Here is a 13,059-nt window from a genome sequence, read left to right as displayed (position 1 = left end):
GAATCAGACAGCCACAGTCTACTCCGCTGGAGCAGAACAGCATCATGTTCATTGTCAAAGAGAGCATCCCAAGACCTTTTCTGAAGCACAGCGCTGTCAGTATTAGGCTGATACTCCTGATAAGCATTATTCAAAGGGACTCGACAACCGTCTGTGACAGGCAGGATGAAACGGGAGATTCTTACCAACGTGTGCATCTGGAGTGGACGAAACACGCGACCAACATGCATTGGTCATGCTGGGGAGTAGGGGGCATGAGTTGGAAACAAAGAGGGAACATGGGCCCTCGGGGACAGAAACAATGGTGCTCGACAGAACATTGTGAGACCGACGTGTCTTCCGCAGTGTGTTGGTCCGTGTAGACTAAAGAAACAAATCCATAGACACGCATATGTGTATAAGAAAGAGGTTTTTATACAAGAGCAGTTGAATATTGAGAAAACAGCCCAGCCCAGTCCAGATCAAGTCCATAAGTCTGATATTAGCCCACATGTCTGACACCAACCTACAAAGTCCCCTTCAGACTCATGAAACACATGCAATGACGCCGAGTGCAGGAAGAAGCCAGGCCAGTGGGTGCAAAGTCAGTGGCAGTAGAAGCATCTCAGCACTGGCAGGGACTCCACGTGGCTCCTCCAGTTCCCAGGGCTGCATCCAGGTAGGTCCATGTGGTTTCTCCTCAGGGATGTCTCTCAGGAAGTGAGCAGAGAGAGCCTGTCTCCTGCCTCCAAGGAGGAAATCGAGGAAATTTCCAGAATTCTCAGGAGAAGCCCATGCCCACACAGGAGGCCTCATTGGCTGTGACCTGATTGACAGACTAGACTCCACCCCTTCACTCTTAATCCTCTCAAGTCCCAAATTGACACCAGATGATGTAATGACCACACAAGGGAAATAACTTTTTTCCAACAGTCTAAGCAGTGCCCACATGTGGGGACCTCGCCCCATGGGAGACACAGAATCATATCCACTGCAATCCACTGCACCCGTGGGAGGAGAAGACGGAGCGGCTCAGTATCACCCATCAGAACAAGGACAGGTCAGCTGAGCACAGTGCAAGTTCAGGTTGAAGCCGAAGGACATCAGGCCCCGAGGGGCAAGGGTGGTCTTGAGTACCTCCTACTTGAACTTAAAGACCTTGATGCAGCGGACGCTCATGACCTGAGGCCAGAGGAACTATGGAATGACAACAAGGACGTCCTACATGAAGACAGCAAACAGCATTGGAAAGGCAGAAAGGAGAGAAAAATAACAAAGTGGCTCAGAAGAAGATCGGAGACTTGCTCTCCAATGCAGCCGCCGACCTCTGCTTCCTCTGAGCCTGTAACTCCCAGCCCCGCTCTGCTCCCCCAGAGCCCCTCCCAAGGCAGGCGTGGCCCCCAGTGCACAGGCCCCTAGGTGAGAACGGCCCAGGAGCCTCCACATGACCCTGCTGTTTGTTCTCCACCATCTCAGCCCTCTCTGAGCCTCGGGGTCGTCATCTGCAAAGTTCCTATCCTGTGAGACTCCCTAAGGATGGATTGAGCTGGTGCAGAGGGATGAGCTCTGTCCAACACCGAAAACAAGCGGCTGGCTGCTGGTGGTGTGGCTACACTTGGGCGGCTACGCCTGCGGAGAACTACCCATGCTACTCCCAGGAGGAGTCTTAGCTCTCTCTGTCCTGCAGGGTCTGTGGTCATCGAGTCTGTCGGACACTGGTCATGTGGCTCTTCCAGGTGACCGTGAGCTCTCTCGGCACAGAACACCCCTCCACCGCCACCATCTCTGCCCCGGTGCCCAAGAGCCTGTGGTGGGTGGGGAGTAGAGGTTGAGGGAGAGGCTCCCCCGGGAGGGAGAGGAGTCTCACCCTCAGACTGCTGCCCAGCCTACCCCCTCACACTTTGGGACCCTGCCTCCACCCACAGACTCCTGCGGCACAGGCTGTGGCCACACTGGCCTACGGTGTCTTGGCAGACAGCCCAGCTGCAAGCAGGACAGGCCTGTGCCGCAGGAACAATGCGCCCTGGGGCCAGAATTCGGCTGGTTCCCAGGCCAGCCCCTCCAGGCCAATGAGTATGAGCACCTGGCAGCCACAGCAGGAGAGCTGGGATTTGGTGACTTGACAGGGGTGGACTTTCAGGCCCTAACGTGGACCCCACGTGGCCTTCCACCTGCATGACCCCTCTAGGCCAGAGGATTGGAGTCACAGCCCTGATAAGAGCCCCACATGCAGCCAAGACAGGTTTCCTCAGGATGGCACTGCATGGGCTCAGCCTTCAGTGTCAGGCGCAGGGTCGAGGGGCTGCCCAGTGTAGGGGCGACCTGGGACCCTGCGTGGAGAACTTGCAAAGAAGACGAACTAGCCTTTTGACTTGCCCCCAGACTTCAAACTTGGAGGTCCGGTCAGTTCTTCCTGATATCTACCTTCCCTCTCTTGTGCTGCAGAGCAACTCAACTGCCATGTCCTCTGGATATGGGTGGTGGCTTCTCCTGGGCCAGGAAGCATATCTGGAGGGTGTAGTGGAAGGCCGAGGAGGGAGGGCGGGGAGGTGTGAGTGGTCTGAAAGGGGGGCTCTCAGGGCTGCGGTGGTCCTGTTCTGGGGGTCTGTGAGGATGGGGCGGGCAGGGATGGAAGGAGCTGGCAGAAGGCTCCAGGTGGGCCCTCCCTTTCCCCCAGCATTGCTCACGGAGGCCAGTGGGATCCAGCGGGGTGGGCCCAAAGGAGGCCCAGAGTGTCCGCAGGGTTTCCAAAGTCTGCAGACTGCAGACTTGGGTGGGAGGGGGGGTGGGGGTGTCGGGCACAGAGGCCGAGCTTTCAGGGAAAAGGGAGAAAAGGAGCAAGCGTTCCGGGCGCTCTTCTCCGGCCAGTGTTGGACAGGCTTCTGTGCCTTCCCCACACCCAGCCCGACCACACCACACACTGCCCTACCGTGAAAAGCCCACACGGGCCTTTGCCACTTGGTGCATCAGTTGCCCCCATTCGGCCGCTTGGCTTGTCCATTTCTCCCCATTGACACCCCCTCGGCTGGACAGACCCTGGACATCCCCCTGCCTCTGCTCACGGCAGCCCCAGCAGTCCTCCCGAGACGTGACGGGTCAGCACAGCAGCCTGCTACTGGTCTCCCAGGACAAAGGACAACATCCTGCTGTGGCCAGGGGCCTGGTGGGACCCAACCCCTGCCCCTTCTTGTGCCAGCCTCCTTCCAAGCTCCAATGAGAGGCGGATCTTTCCATTCCCTCCAGACCACGCTGTGCATGCGCTCACTGCCTGTGCCCAGGCACACGCTTACCCTATTTGGATCCTCTGCTCACTAACTCTTAAAGCCCGAGCACCGCCTCCTCTAGGAAGCCTGCTGCAGATGCTGCACTCGGGTCTGGCGGGGCACTCCCTTCCCCCTGGAGCAGCTCACCCCAGGGCTTTCAGGTGGTCCCTCCAACTCTCTACTTGCCTGACACCCATCCAGCCCCTGAGTCCGAGGGAGGGAAGACAGAGCTAGATGACCAGAAGGATGGAGAACAAGGAGCAGCCAAGGAGGCTCAGTTACCCTCTTCTCAGCTACCCCCCACCTGCCTGAAGGCCTCATGTGGGACTTGGCACTGTCCCCCACATCGCCTCTCTCGGGACCTCCAGGCCTCGGTTCCTGGACCATCAGCCTTCACTGTGGATCTAGGTCCCCTAGCTGAGCTCTGCTCCGAGTGGCTGAGGGGGAGTCTGGCCTTCTGGGTTCTGTCTGATGGCACAGGGTGAATGACTAACCTCTGATGCTCCTACTGGGCTGGAGAGCCTGAGAGGGCGGGCATGGGTGTGGGTGTGGGGAGACAAAGGTTACATGCTCCGCGTGGACAGCATGCACAGGGGTGAGCCTGAGGAGATGCCTGGACTGCCCCCAGAGGCTGGGGGCTCTCCTGGCTCCACTGGCAGCTCCTGCCCCTCCCTCCCAGCTGCACAGGGCAGCAGGGAGATAGGAAAGACCACATTATCAGGAGGGTGGCAGGGCTTGTGCCCAGGGAGTGTGGGACCCCACCAGGGCCTGCCCCAGCAGTTAAAAATAGCTTCTTGTGTACTGTCTGAAGCAACCTGCAAAGTAAGGGCAGCCTCGATGGACAGGGAGGCTCTGGCCCAAGGTTACCTGGGCCCCAGGCCTGAGTGAGGCCACAGTGGCCAGGCTTCCAGGGGGAAGGGCTGGCTTCAGAGAGGTCAGGAAGCTATTGGTCAGGCGGGTGAGAGCGGGACAAGCTGCCAAGGCCTCTGGGGTTAGACCTTCCGGGCTGTTCGACCTCGGGCAGGTCCCTCAGCACCCCTGAGATGGGGGGAGGAGGAGGAGGACGAGAGGCTGGCTCACCAAGGTCAGGGGGGCTGACTGACCACGTGAGGTAGCCGGGAAGGGGAGGGCAGATCTGCTGCCTCCCTGGCCCTCTCTGGTGCCCACGAGGTTCTGCGGGAGCACAGGCTGGTGGAGACCACTCTTCTGCTCCGTGGCTAGAACCTCCCCGGTTACCACTGTGAGCCACCGATGGCTACTCTAGGTCGCTACGATGCCGGTCCACTCACAGCGCCGTTATTCAATCTGATCAAACATCACTGTGCCAGGGCCGCCACCAACATTTTCAAAACATTTTCTTTCTTCTTGAACTCTGATATCAGCTCCCCTTTATCCCCTCCACCCAGGAACCCTTAATATACTCTATTATTTGTCCCCCTCAAGTGGGGTTACACAGTCCTCCTTGCTATCAGTCCCCCTCCCCCACTTTCTTCCTGTATCCTCAGGGAATCGTTACTCCAGTGATGATTCCTGAAGGTTTTATCCATCTTGAATTTCATGTGTCGAACTATCTTAATTATACATATGATGAACACAGACAGGTCTAACAAGATTAATGAGGTAAACCTAGGACCAGAATAGTAAGGGGAGGAAATATTAAAGAACTAGAGGATAACTGTGTGTTTCGTCAGTGCTACTCTGCACCCTGGATGTATCCTCTCTTCCATGTAGCCTGCTGTGAGGGGCTGCCCTGTTATTACAGGTCCCTTTTGGTCTCCACTTTGCTTACGCTTCTTCACGTCAATTTGATTGCTTATTTTGAATTTCTGATACCTGTTCCCGTCAACACCTCATCATCACACAGGCTGGTGTGCTTCTTCCATGTGGGCTTTGTTGCTTCCCTGCCAGAGGTCTGCTTGTTTAACTACAAGCCTTTAAGACCCCAGACGCTATTTCTTTTGATAGCCAGGCACCATCAGCTTTCTTCACTGCATTTGCTTGTGCACCTGCTTTGTCTTTAGCGATTGCGTTGGGAAGGTGTCACACAAGGCCGCATTATTCGAACAAACCCTACTTGTAGAGGCCCAAAGTTCATCTGCTTCCTTGTTGCATTTACATATATACATATATATGCCCATATTTATACCCATATTTACACCCATATATAAAACTTTACCTGCTTCCTCTTTCCTTCTTTTGCTGTTTTCTTTCCTCCTGCCCCACAGTCATGGCCCCCCATCGCCCACCCATGGGGTTTTCGCGGCTGGCTTTTCACAAGTGGATCGCCCTGCCTTTCTCCTGAGGTGCGGCCTGGTGAACTCCAACCTTGGCCAGTGGGGTTTGCACCATTCTTTGCATGACTGTTGCAGGGACCCTGTGAGTCAGCGAAAGGTGTACGCTTGGGGTGGAGCTGGTACTCTGATCCCATCCCACCAATGAGGCTGCCAATGGTCACACGTGGAGCGGGAGCAAAGGACAGAGCCCAGGACTTGTTCACATTTCTTGGGCTCTGCCATCTGCTGGGGCTCCTGCCCCTTCCCCCAAGGAAGGACGGCATCTGTTGCTGCCGGCCACCTCTTCTGAAAGGGGAACAGTCAGAGCACGTGCTCAGCAAAGAGGAATGAGGCCAATGTTTTAAAGGCAGGGCTTCGAGCCGGCTCGCTCCAGTTTGAGAACCCTGCTGAGAATTTGCATTTCCAGCTCAGATACAGGGAATCAGGATCTGCGGTTTGCCGAGATCAACAGCTGTGGTCAGGAGGCTCTGGCCTGCACCCAGGGGTCTCCTGGGGTCCCAAAGGTGGCTGGTCAGCTTTCGGCAAGCTCAGCTGCTGAATTCTGTGAACTTGGGTGGGTCATGTTCCCTCTCTGGGCTCGACCCCATCTCTAAGAGGGGTGCTCATGGCGAGCCAACAGCAAACATGTCCCTGACTGTGGTGAAGCAGCAGCATCGTGGGGATGCCCCAAAACTCACAACCAAGCTCATCGACTTATTGAGTCCGTGCTGACTCATAGCCACTCTGCAGGACTGCATGCAATTGCCCCTGGGGTTCACGTCTTTCTCCCATGGATGGGGCTGGGGGTTTCCAGCTGCTGGCCTTGCAGTGGGGGACCAGTCTAGGGGTGGGAGGGGCGCTAAGGCCAGTTCACAAAGACAACACTCCCCATCCTCCTTGGGTTTGCTCCTGGGCAAACCTCTAAGGTGCAGCCGTGGTCTTTCTGCAGCCACAGAAATGGAAGGTACCAATGGGAAGACATCGGGAGATAGCCTGACGGCCATGCAGGTTCCAGCCTCCACAGCTCTGAGACCGGAAGCAACGGACTGTACGTGGCCACTGCCTCTGCTCGGCAGAGGACCACAGGGAAAGGGTCCAGCTGGAGTGGGAGAGGTATGTGGATCACCAGGCTCCTGGTCCGGAAGAGACAGGTAAGCCCTGAGGTGCTGGCCGTGACCCTGCCTGTCTGGGATGGAGCTCATGGTGCATGCGCTGGAGGGACCACCACTGAAGAGCAGAGGCCACATGTGCTTGAAGGTAGCGTTCAGAGGGCTGGGAAAGAAAGAAGAAAAGAAACAATGTGTCAGTCTGGGTGGACCAGAGAAACAAATCCATAGACATGCATATGTGTATAAGAAAGAGCTTTATATACAAAGCAATTGAACATTGAGAAAACATCCCAGCCCAGTCCAGATCAAGTCCATAAGTCTGATATTAGCCAATATATCCAATACCAATCTACAAATTGCTCTTCAGACTCATGCAACACATGCAATGACACCGAATGCAGGAAGATCACAGGCCCGTGTGTGGAAAGTTTTGTGGATCCAGTGGCAGCGTAAGCATCTCAGCGGTGGCGTGGTTCTCCATGTGGCTCCTCCAACTCCAGGGCTCTACCATAGTAGCTCCATGTGTAAGGTGACCAGATTTTAACATTGGTAACGCAGGACACCATTGATAAAACTCATATCCTGGTGAAATAGCCATATGGCAGCTGAAAACCGTATACCCTGGCTTGTTGTGCATTCTTTCCAAAAATCAGGACTTTAAAAAAAAAATGCCACGGGACAAGGGAAAAATTGTTAAAAATCGGGACTGTCCTGCCAAAAGCGGGACGTCTGGTCACCTTATCCATGTGTCTTGTCCGAGGGAATCTCTCGGGAGGAAGTGAGCATGTGTCCTGCCTCCAATGAGCTATTTATCTCCATGGCGCCTCCAAATGAGGTCACTAAGCAGAGACCTGATGGACAGGCTAAACCCCACCCCTTCACTCGTAAGTCTCAAATTGACAGCAGGTGATGTCCCCGCCACACACAGGAAGCAGGGAGGAAGTGGATGAATGATGGTCCTTGGTGGGATTGGAGGCGACTGCAACCCTGATGATTTGCTCTTGAACCTTCACCCCGGGTGGGGTCATTGGCTGCAGAGCCAACGTAGCTCAGCGCAGAACACCGCACCATCCTCGCATGTTCTGTGTCAGAACCCACTGCTTTCACCACCGTGTCAAGCTGCCTCGTCCGGGAGGCTTCCTCTTTTGGCATTGCTGCCTCTCCACCGGCACGGCGCTCCGCTCCAGGCACAGGTCTCTCCTGACAAAACAGGTCAAGGGTGTGAGACAGGCTCTCTGTCCTCGGTTCTAAAGAGCATTCAGGCTGCTCTCCTTCTGAGACGGATATGTTCATCCCTTTGGCAGCCCACGGAGCTGTCAGTGTTCATCTCCCACCGGGATTCAAACACACGGATTCTCCTTGGGTCTTTGTTCAACTTCCATATGCAAATCGAGCGATGAAAAACACCGTGGCTTGGGCCAGGTGCAGCTTAGCCGACGATATTTTAAAGCGGGCTTGTGCGACAGCTTCGCCCAATGTAATGCGCCATTTGGTTTCTTCTTCTCCTTTTTTTAGTTAAAACGATTTAATAGGAACGTCTCAGACAAATAGCTTTGATTCACAAGATTCTAGCAACAGGCCTCCAGAGGGGCTCCAGGGGGGCTGGAAAGGGACCTGCCAGCAGTGTAGACACCCTCCCCTCTTTCTGGGCCCAGGCCACTTCTGGACACTGGTAACTGGGTCCAAAGGATACTCTATTGACATTTAAAATCCACTCTCCTCTCTGGAGGACAATCCCGCGCCCAGTCCAAGGCAGTCCCTAACGCAAGTAGAGGACGGCTTTGTTGACCTCAGGGTCGCTCGTCCAGGTGGCTGTTGATGTCCACAAGGGCCTCGCAGGAATGGTGTCCAGCAGCGAGGCCGGGATCCCCTGGGCTTCAAGCCAGTCCTCACAGGATCTGTCGTGAGGGTCTCTGCACTGCTGTCTGCTCTCCTGGTGCTCCTGCAGGTGGGCCTGGGCACCGGGCAGTCCCTGGCAGCGAGCTGGTTGGGACTGGCGTCCTTACCCCGGTGCTCATTGGCCTGAAGATAACCGGCAGTCACGGAGCTGCTGTTGTCTTTTCACCAGGAATCAGTCAGCGTGAGCCCCCACCACCACCACCACTCATGGGGGCGAGGGCCAGGGTGCTGTGGGAGAGGGGGACACAGTCCCCAAAGAGGGTGTGGTGGGCACCCAGGCCACCTAGGGGCAGGTGCTCCTGGTACGGCTTCTGCCTCTCGGCCCCCAGCAGTCCGTTGATATACTGGGCACCATGCAGCACCATCTTATAGTGAGCCTGGGTGTCAGCTTCACTCCGGGCACGCTGAGCCGGGGCAGCCCCGCGGAGTCTGGATCCACGGCGGGTGCCTCAGCAGACCAACAGGGCGGGGAGCAGTCCCCCCACCCCAGCCCCGCTGCAGCTTGGTCTCTGAGGAGAGCAGCCTGCTGCCAGGTGAGATGTGTGGCCCCCTTCTGGATGGCTGCTTCCCTGAGCACTGCCTGCAGATCCAAGCATAACGGAGCCTTCGATGGCTTCAGTCTCTCCTCTCACGAGAGACTGATACCATTGGGCTTTCCTTATTATAAAGAGCTGTCCCTCCTGAAGGCTGCAACCCTGGATCTTCATCACAAGGGCTTCCAGCGAGCGGGGCTGTGTCCTCTGCACAGCCTCCTCCAATCCCGGCGGTGCGTGCTCACCCAGCTAGCCCAGCTTCTGTGGCGATTGGCTCAGCAGACAGATGGAAGAAGTACGGGGAGAGGTACAATCCTGGCACATGTGTTTTCTGGTTTTAAGTGCCCGACGCTCCTTGTCCTATTTGCACAACTGCCTCTTGACCCACGTACAGGCCCCGTGCCCGCAACGAAGTGCTCTGGTTGCTGTGGAAATCATCTAAACCACAAATAAAAGGGGGTGTGGTGTGTTTTAAAACATAATAGTAAAGACAGCAAGGGTCTAGCTGTGCGCCTGCATCAGCCAGGGCTCACTCAACTCCTGAGGGCTCTCTGTGTCACAGGGGTTTGGTGGTGTTGGAGTTAGGGTGTTTGTGGGGTGAAGCAGGGAAGCTTTCTTGGCCTGCAGCCCTCTGCATAAATGCAGAGGGCTAAAGCACCCCCCCTACCTCCCCGACCATTGCCTCCCAAGCCTCCCTTTGGGAATGCGGTGGAGTGGCTGGCGTGTGTTACCCCCAGGGCCTGCCCCGGAGCTTCAGGACTCAGAGCTGTCCGCACTTGGAAAGCACCCGCTGTCCCGAGGGAGAGACAGCTTTCTACTCCCCTACAGAAGTACCCAGCACAGTCCCCACACTCACTGCCATTGAGTCAGTGCTGACTCACAGTGGCCCTGAGGGTTTGCTGGGCGTGGAAAGTCCAGTCTTTCTCCCAAGGAGCTGGTGGGGGGGTTCGAACTGCCAACCATGCGATGTTAGCCCAGGTCGTAACCAGCCATTCCCGCACCAGGGCTCCTTCCTGTGCAGGCTCGGAGACTCATGGGAGCAGCTCTACCCTGTCCGACCAGATCCCTGTAGGTCGGCATCGGCTCAGTGGCCGCGAGTTTGGTGCTGGCCCTGTGAGCAGTGTCCCACGCACTGCAGGGATCCCTGGGGAGGAGAGGAAGGATGCCTTAATGCGCCATGGTGGGGACTCAGAGCAAACACTTGGGGGCAGAAGGAAGTCAGTAACTTGTTCACGTCCACGACTGATGCTAAGGTCGAGGCAAGCCTGTGGGTCTGAAGGGTGGGCTCCACAGAAGCCTGGCTAGTGCTGGTGGTGCCCCCAGCTACGCTCTGTGTTGGGACAGAAAGTGGACAATGCAGCCTTGTGATTTGGTGGTGTGTGTGGGTGGGTGCGGGAAGAGTCATGCAGAAGCAAGAGGGGAGGCCATCGGAGGGAAGATCACTGGACCTTAACCCTTCTCTTGACCAGGATTCCGGTGTCTCAGGGGTGGAGAGCAGAGACCAGAGTGACCAGCTCTGTGCTGGTGGTGATGCAGGCTGTGCAGGGGTGGAGCTTGGGAGCACAGGATGCCCCACCTAGTCACATGCCCTCATCCTTGCCCTCCCGACCTTCGAGCCAGCTCAGCCCTTAGTGATGGGCCGCTGGGGTGCCTGGCTGGCCCTCCCTTCCCTGTGGACTCTGGCACCTGTGCCCAAGCCTCTGGGCTCCCCCGAGAGGGGGGAGCCTCTGAGAGTAACTTTGGTGCCTGAAGGGCTGAGCCTCACACCCACACGCCTTCGTTCTCTCCTGATCATAACCAGCGCCCCCACACCGGCCTGCAGGACTGGTCCCCGAGAATATGTGGGTCCACCCACCCACATGCCCGTGAGTGTCCATGGGCACCGGGCATGGGGACCTCTTCTTGTTGCCAGCCTGATGCCCAGCCTCCACCTCTCGCTGCCTGGGAGGAATGTCACCAGGTAGCTGTTGACACGGGTGTGTGCCCAGGTGCTGGTGTACAGAAGACGCCAGTGGGACCCTGTGCCTGCAGGTGCGCCCGGCAGGACAGGCAGGGCGAGAGGCGCACACTGAGGCCTCGGGACGGGCCCGCCCTTGAGGTGCACTCTCACCGGGTGTCCTGACGGAAGTTGTGAGACTGACGTCGGGGTGTCTGAGGGGAGGGGGAGGAGGAGGACGCAGAAGGACAAGGACAGCATGGTCTGTGGCCACAGCTGCCCAGGCCGCCTCCGTCCCCAAGGCTGGGGCAGTGGAGAGTCTGCAGACCGTGGGATCCAGAACTCTGGGCTCTGCACTCCGAGGTTAGGTCTCCTGCACTGCTGGGACCACCCCTACGAGCTCAGCCTTTGCCCGTGCCTGTGAGGGCCAGCCCCAGGGCACTGTCTGGACGTAAAACTAAAACCTGGAAATGGCTGTCTCCGCCCAGTGCCCCAGAGCTCTGCGGGAAGGTAATTAGAGGTGGCCCAGGATGGCCGTTTCTGCCCGTAGCTCAGAGCTGGGCCGTCCCAGGGGCACGGGGAGTTCCTGCCCTGCCTCTCTTTCTCAGCGAGAGCAATCAAAGCCCCAGCCCCAACGCCCTGGACAGCACCCTACCTGCCTGCCGTGTTGGGAGGGGCCCCTGGGATCCAGGGAGTCTGGACTTGCCACACAGTGCCAAGGACGTGCCCCCCCACCCCCTTCAGACGGGACTCACAGTCAGAGCCGTTATCCAAGGCCCCACCTGCTGCACACCTGCCCGTCAGACCTGGAGCCCCTTTGCCGCCATGGTTAGCTCACAGCTGGAAGCCCCGCGATGGGTGCCACCACTCCAAACCCAACTCCTGCCCTCAAGTCAGTCCGACCCTGCGGCGGCTTCGTGGGTCATGAACCTTCGTGGGCCGCTCGCCTCCAGGTCCGCAGTTGAAACCACAAGCTGCTCCGTGAGAGACAGATGGGGCTTTCTGCTCGCAGCCTCAAGAACCCACAGCGATGGTTCAACCCCAGGCCTCTAGGTCCATCCCAGTCACAGAGACTGGGGTCATCAAGCAGACTGGGCTCCTCATTCAGGGGCCTTCTGAGCTGTGACTGATCTCTGCAGAAGCAGACCTTTACTCCATGGTGCTGCTGGGTGAGTTCGAACCACCAACCTTTAGGCTGACAGTTGGGCATGATCCAGTTGGGCCTCCAGGAACTGCTGTTTCAGTCTGGGAGGCTGAGAGGTGGGCGGAGGGCCTGCTCGAGGTCGCATGGCTAAGACAGCCCAAGTGGGCCCCACGTCCTGGACTGCTGAGTCCCAGGCATGATGGACAGCCGATCGACAGATTGTCCCCCAAGCCACCAGAGCACAATGGAGATGGTGGTCAGTGGCCGGGCTGTAGTGGCCAAGGGCCCGGCAAGGCGGCCCCAGGGAAGGTGGGGTATGGAGAAGTACATCCCGAATGCTGACAGGCTGTGTAGAGGCTGCCTGCCATTGCAATCTCAGGGGGCCCGAGGGGAAGCTGGGGGAGCCACACACAACCGGAATGCCTCACAGGCAACACTTGGGGCCCTTCAGCTGCCCTGGGCCCGCCCCCATCTTCAGAGCCCAGAGCGAAGCTCCTGCCGGTCCCCACCCTGCTCCGGGAAGCTCTGCCCAGCACCCCGTGTCCTCGCACTGCCCTGGGCTCGGTGGAGAGGCTGAGTTGGTCAAGCCTCGGATGCTCAGCCCATCGTCCCGCCCACCAGCCCACACTGCCTGAAGCCGGCCAAAATTTCTTTTAAATCATTTTATTAGGGGCTCAGACAACTCTTATCACAATCCATACATACATCAATTGTGTAAAGCACACCTATACATTCATTGCCCTCATCATCCTCAAAACATTTGCTCTCCACTTAAGCTCCCGGCATTAGGTCCTTATTTTCCCCCTCCCTCCCCGCGGCCCCCTCCCTCATGAGCCCTTGATAATTTATAAATTGTTATTTTGTCATATCTTGCCCTGTCCAACGTCTCCCTTCACCCACTTTTCTGTTGTCCATCCCCCAGG

General features: G+C 57.3%; 1 pseudogene; it reads right to left on the bottom strand.

Annotated features, from left to right (window-relative positions):
- Window positions 1-8,383: 8,383 nt before the first annotated feature.
- Window positions 8,384-13,059, bottom strand: part of LOC115872045 — a 25,423-nt pseudogene continuing 20,747 nt past the window's right edge.

Source organism: Echinops telfairi, unplaced genomic scaffold, assembly GCF_000313985.2.
Source record: "Echinops telfairi isolate 266 unplaced genomic scaffold, ASM31398v2 ScPeMD7_7420;HRSCAF=8458, whole genome shotgun sequence".
Classification (NCBI taxonomy): domain Eukaryota; kingdom Metazoa; phylum Chordata; class Mammalia; order Afrosoricida; family Tenrecidae; genus Echinops; species Echinops telfairi.
Note: the sequence above shows the minus strand (reverse complement) of the source record. Positions and strands in the feature narration are given on the sequence as shown.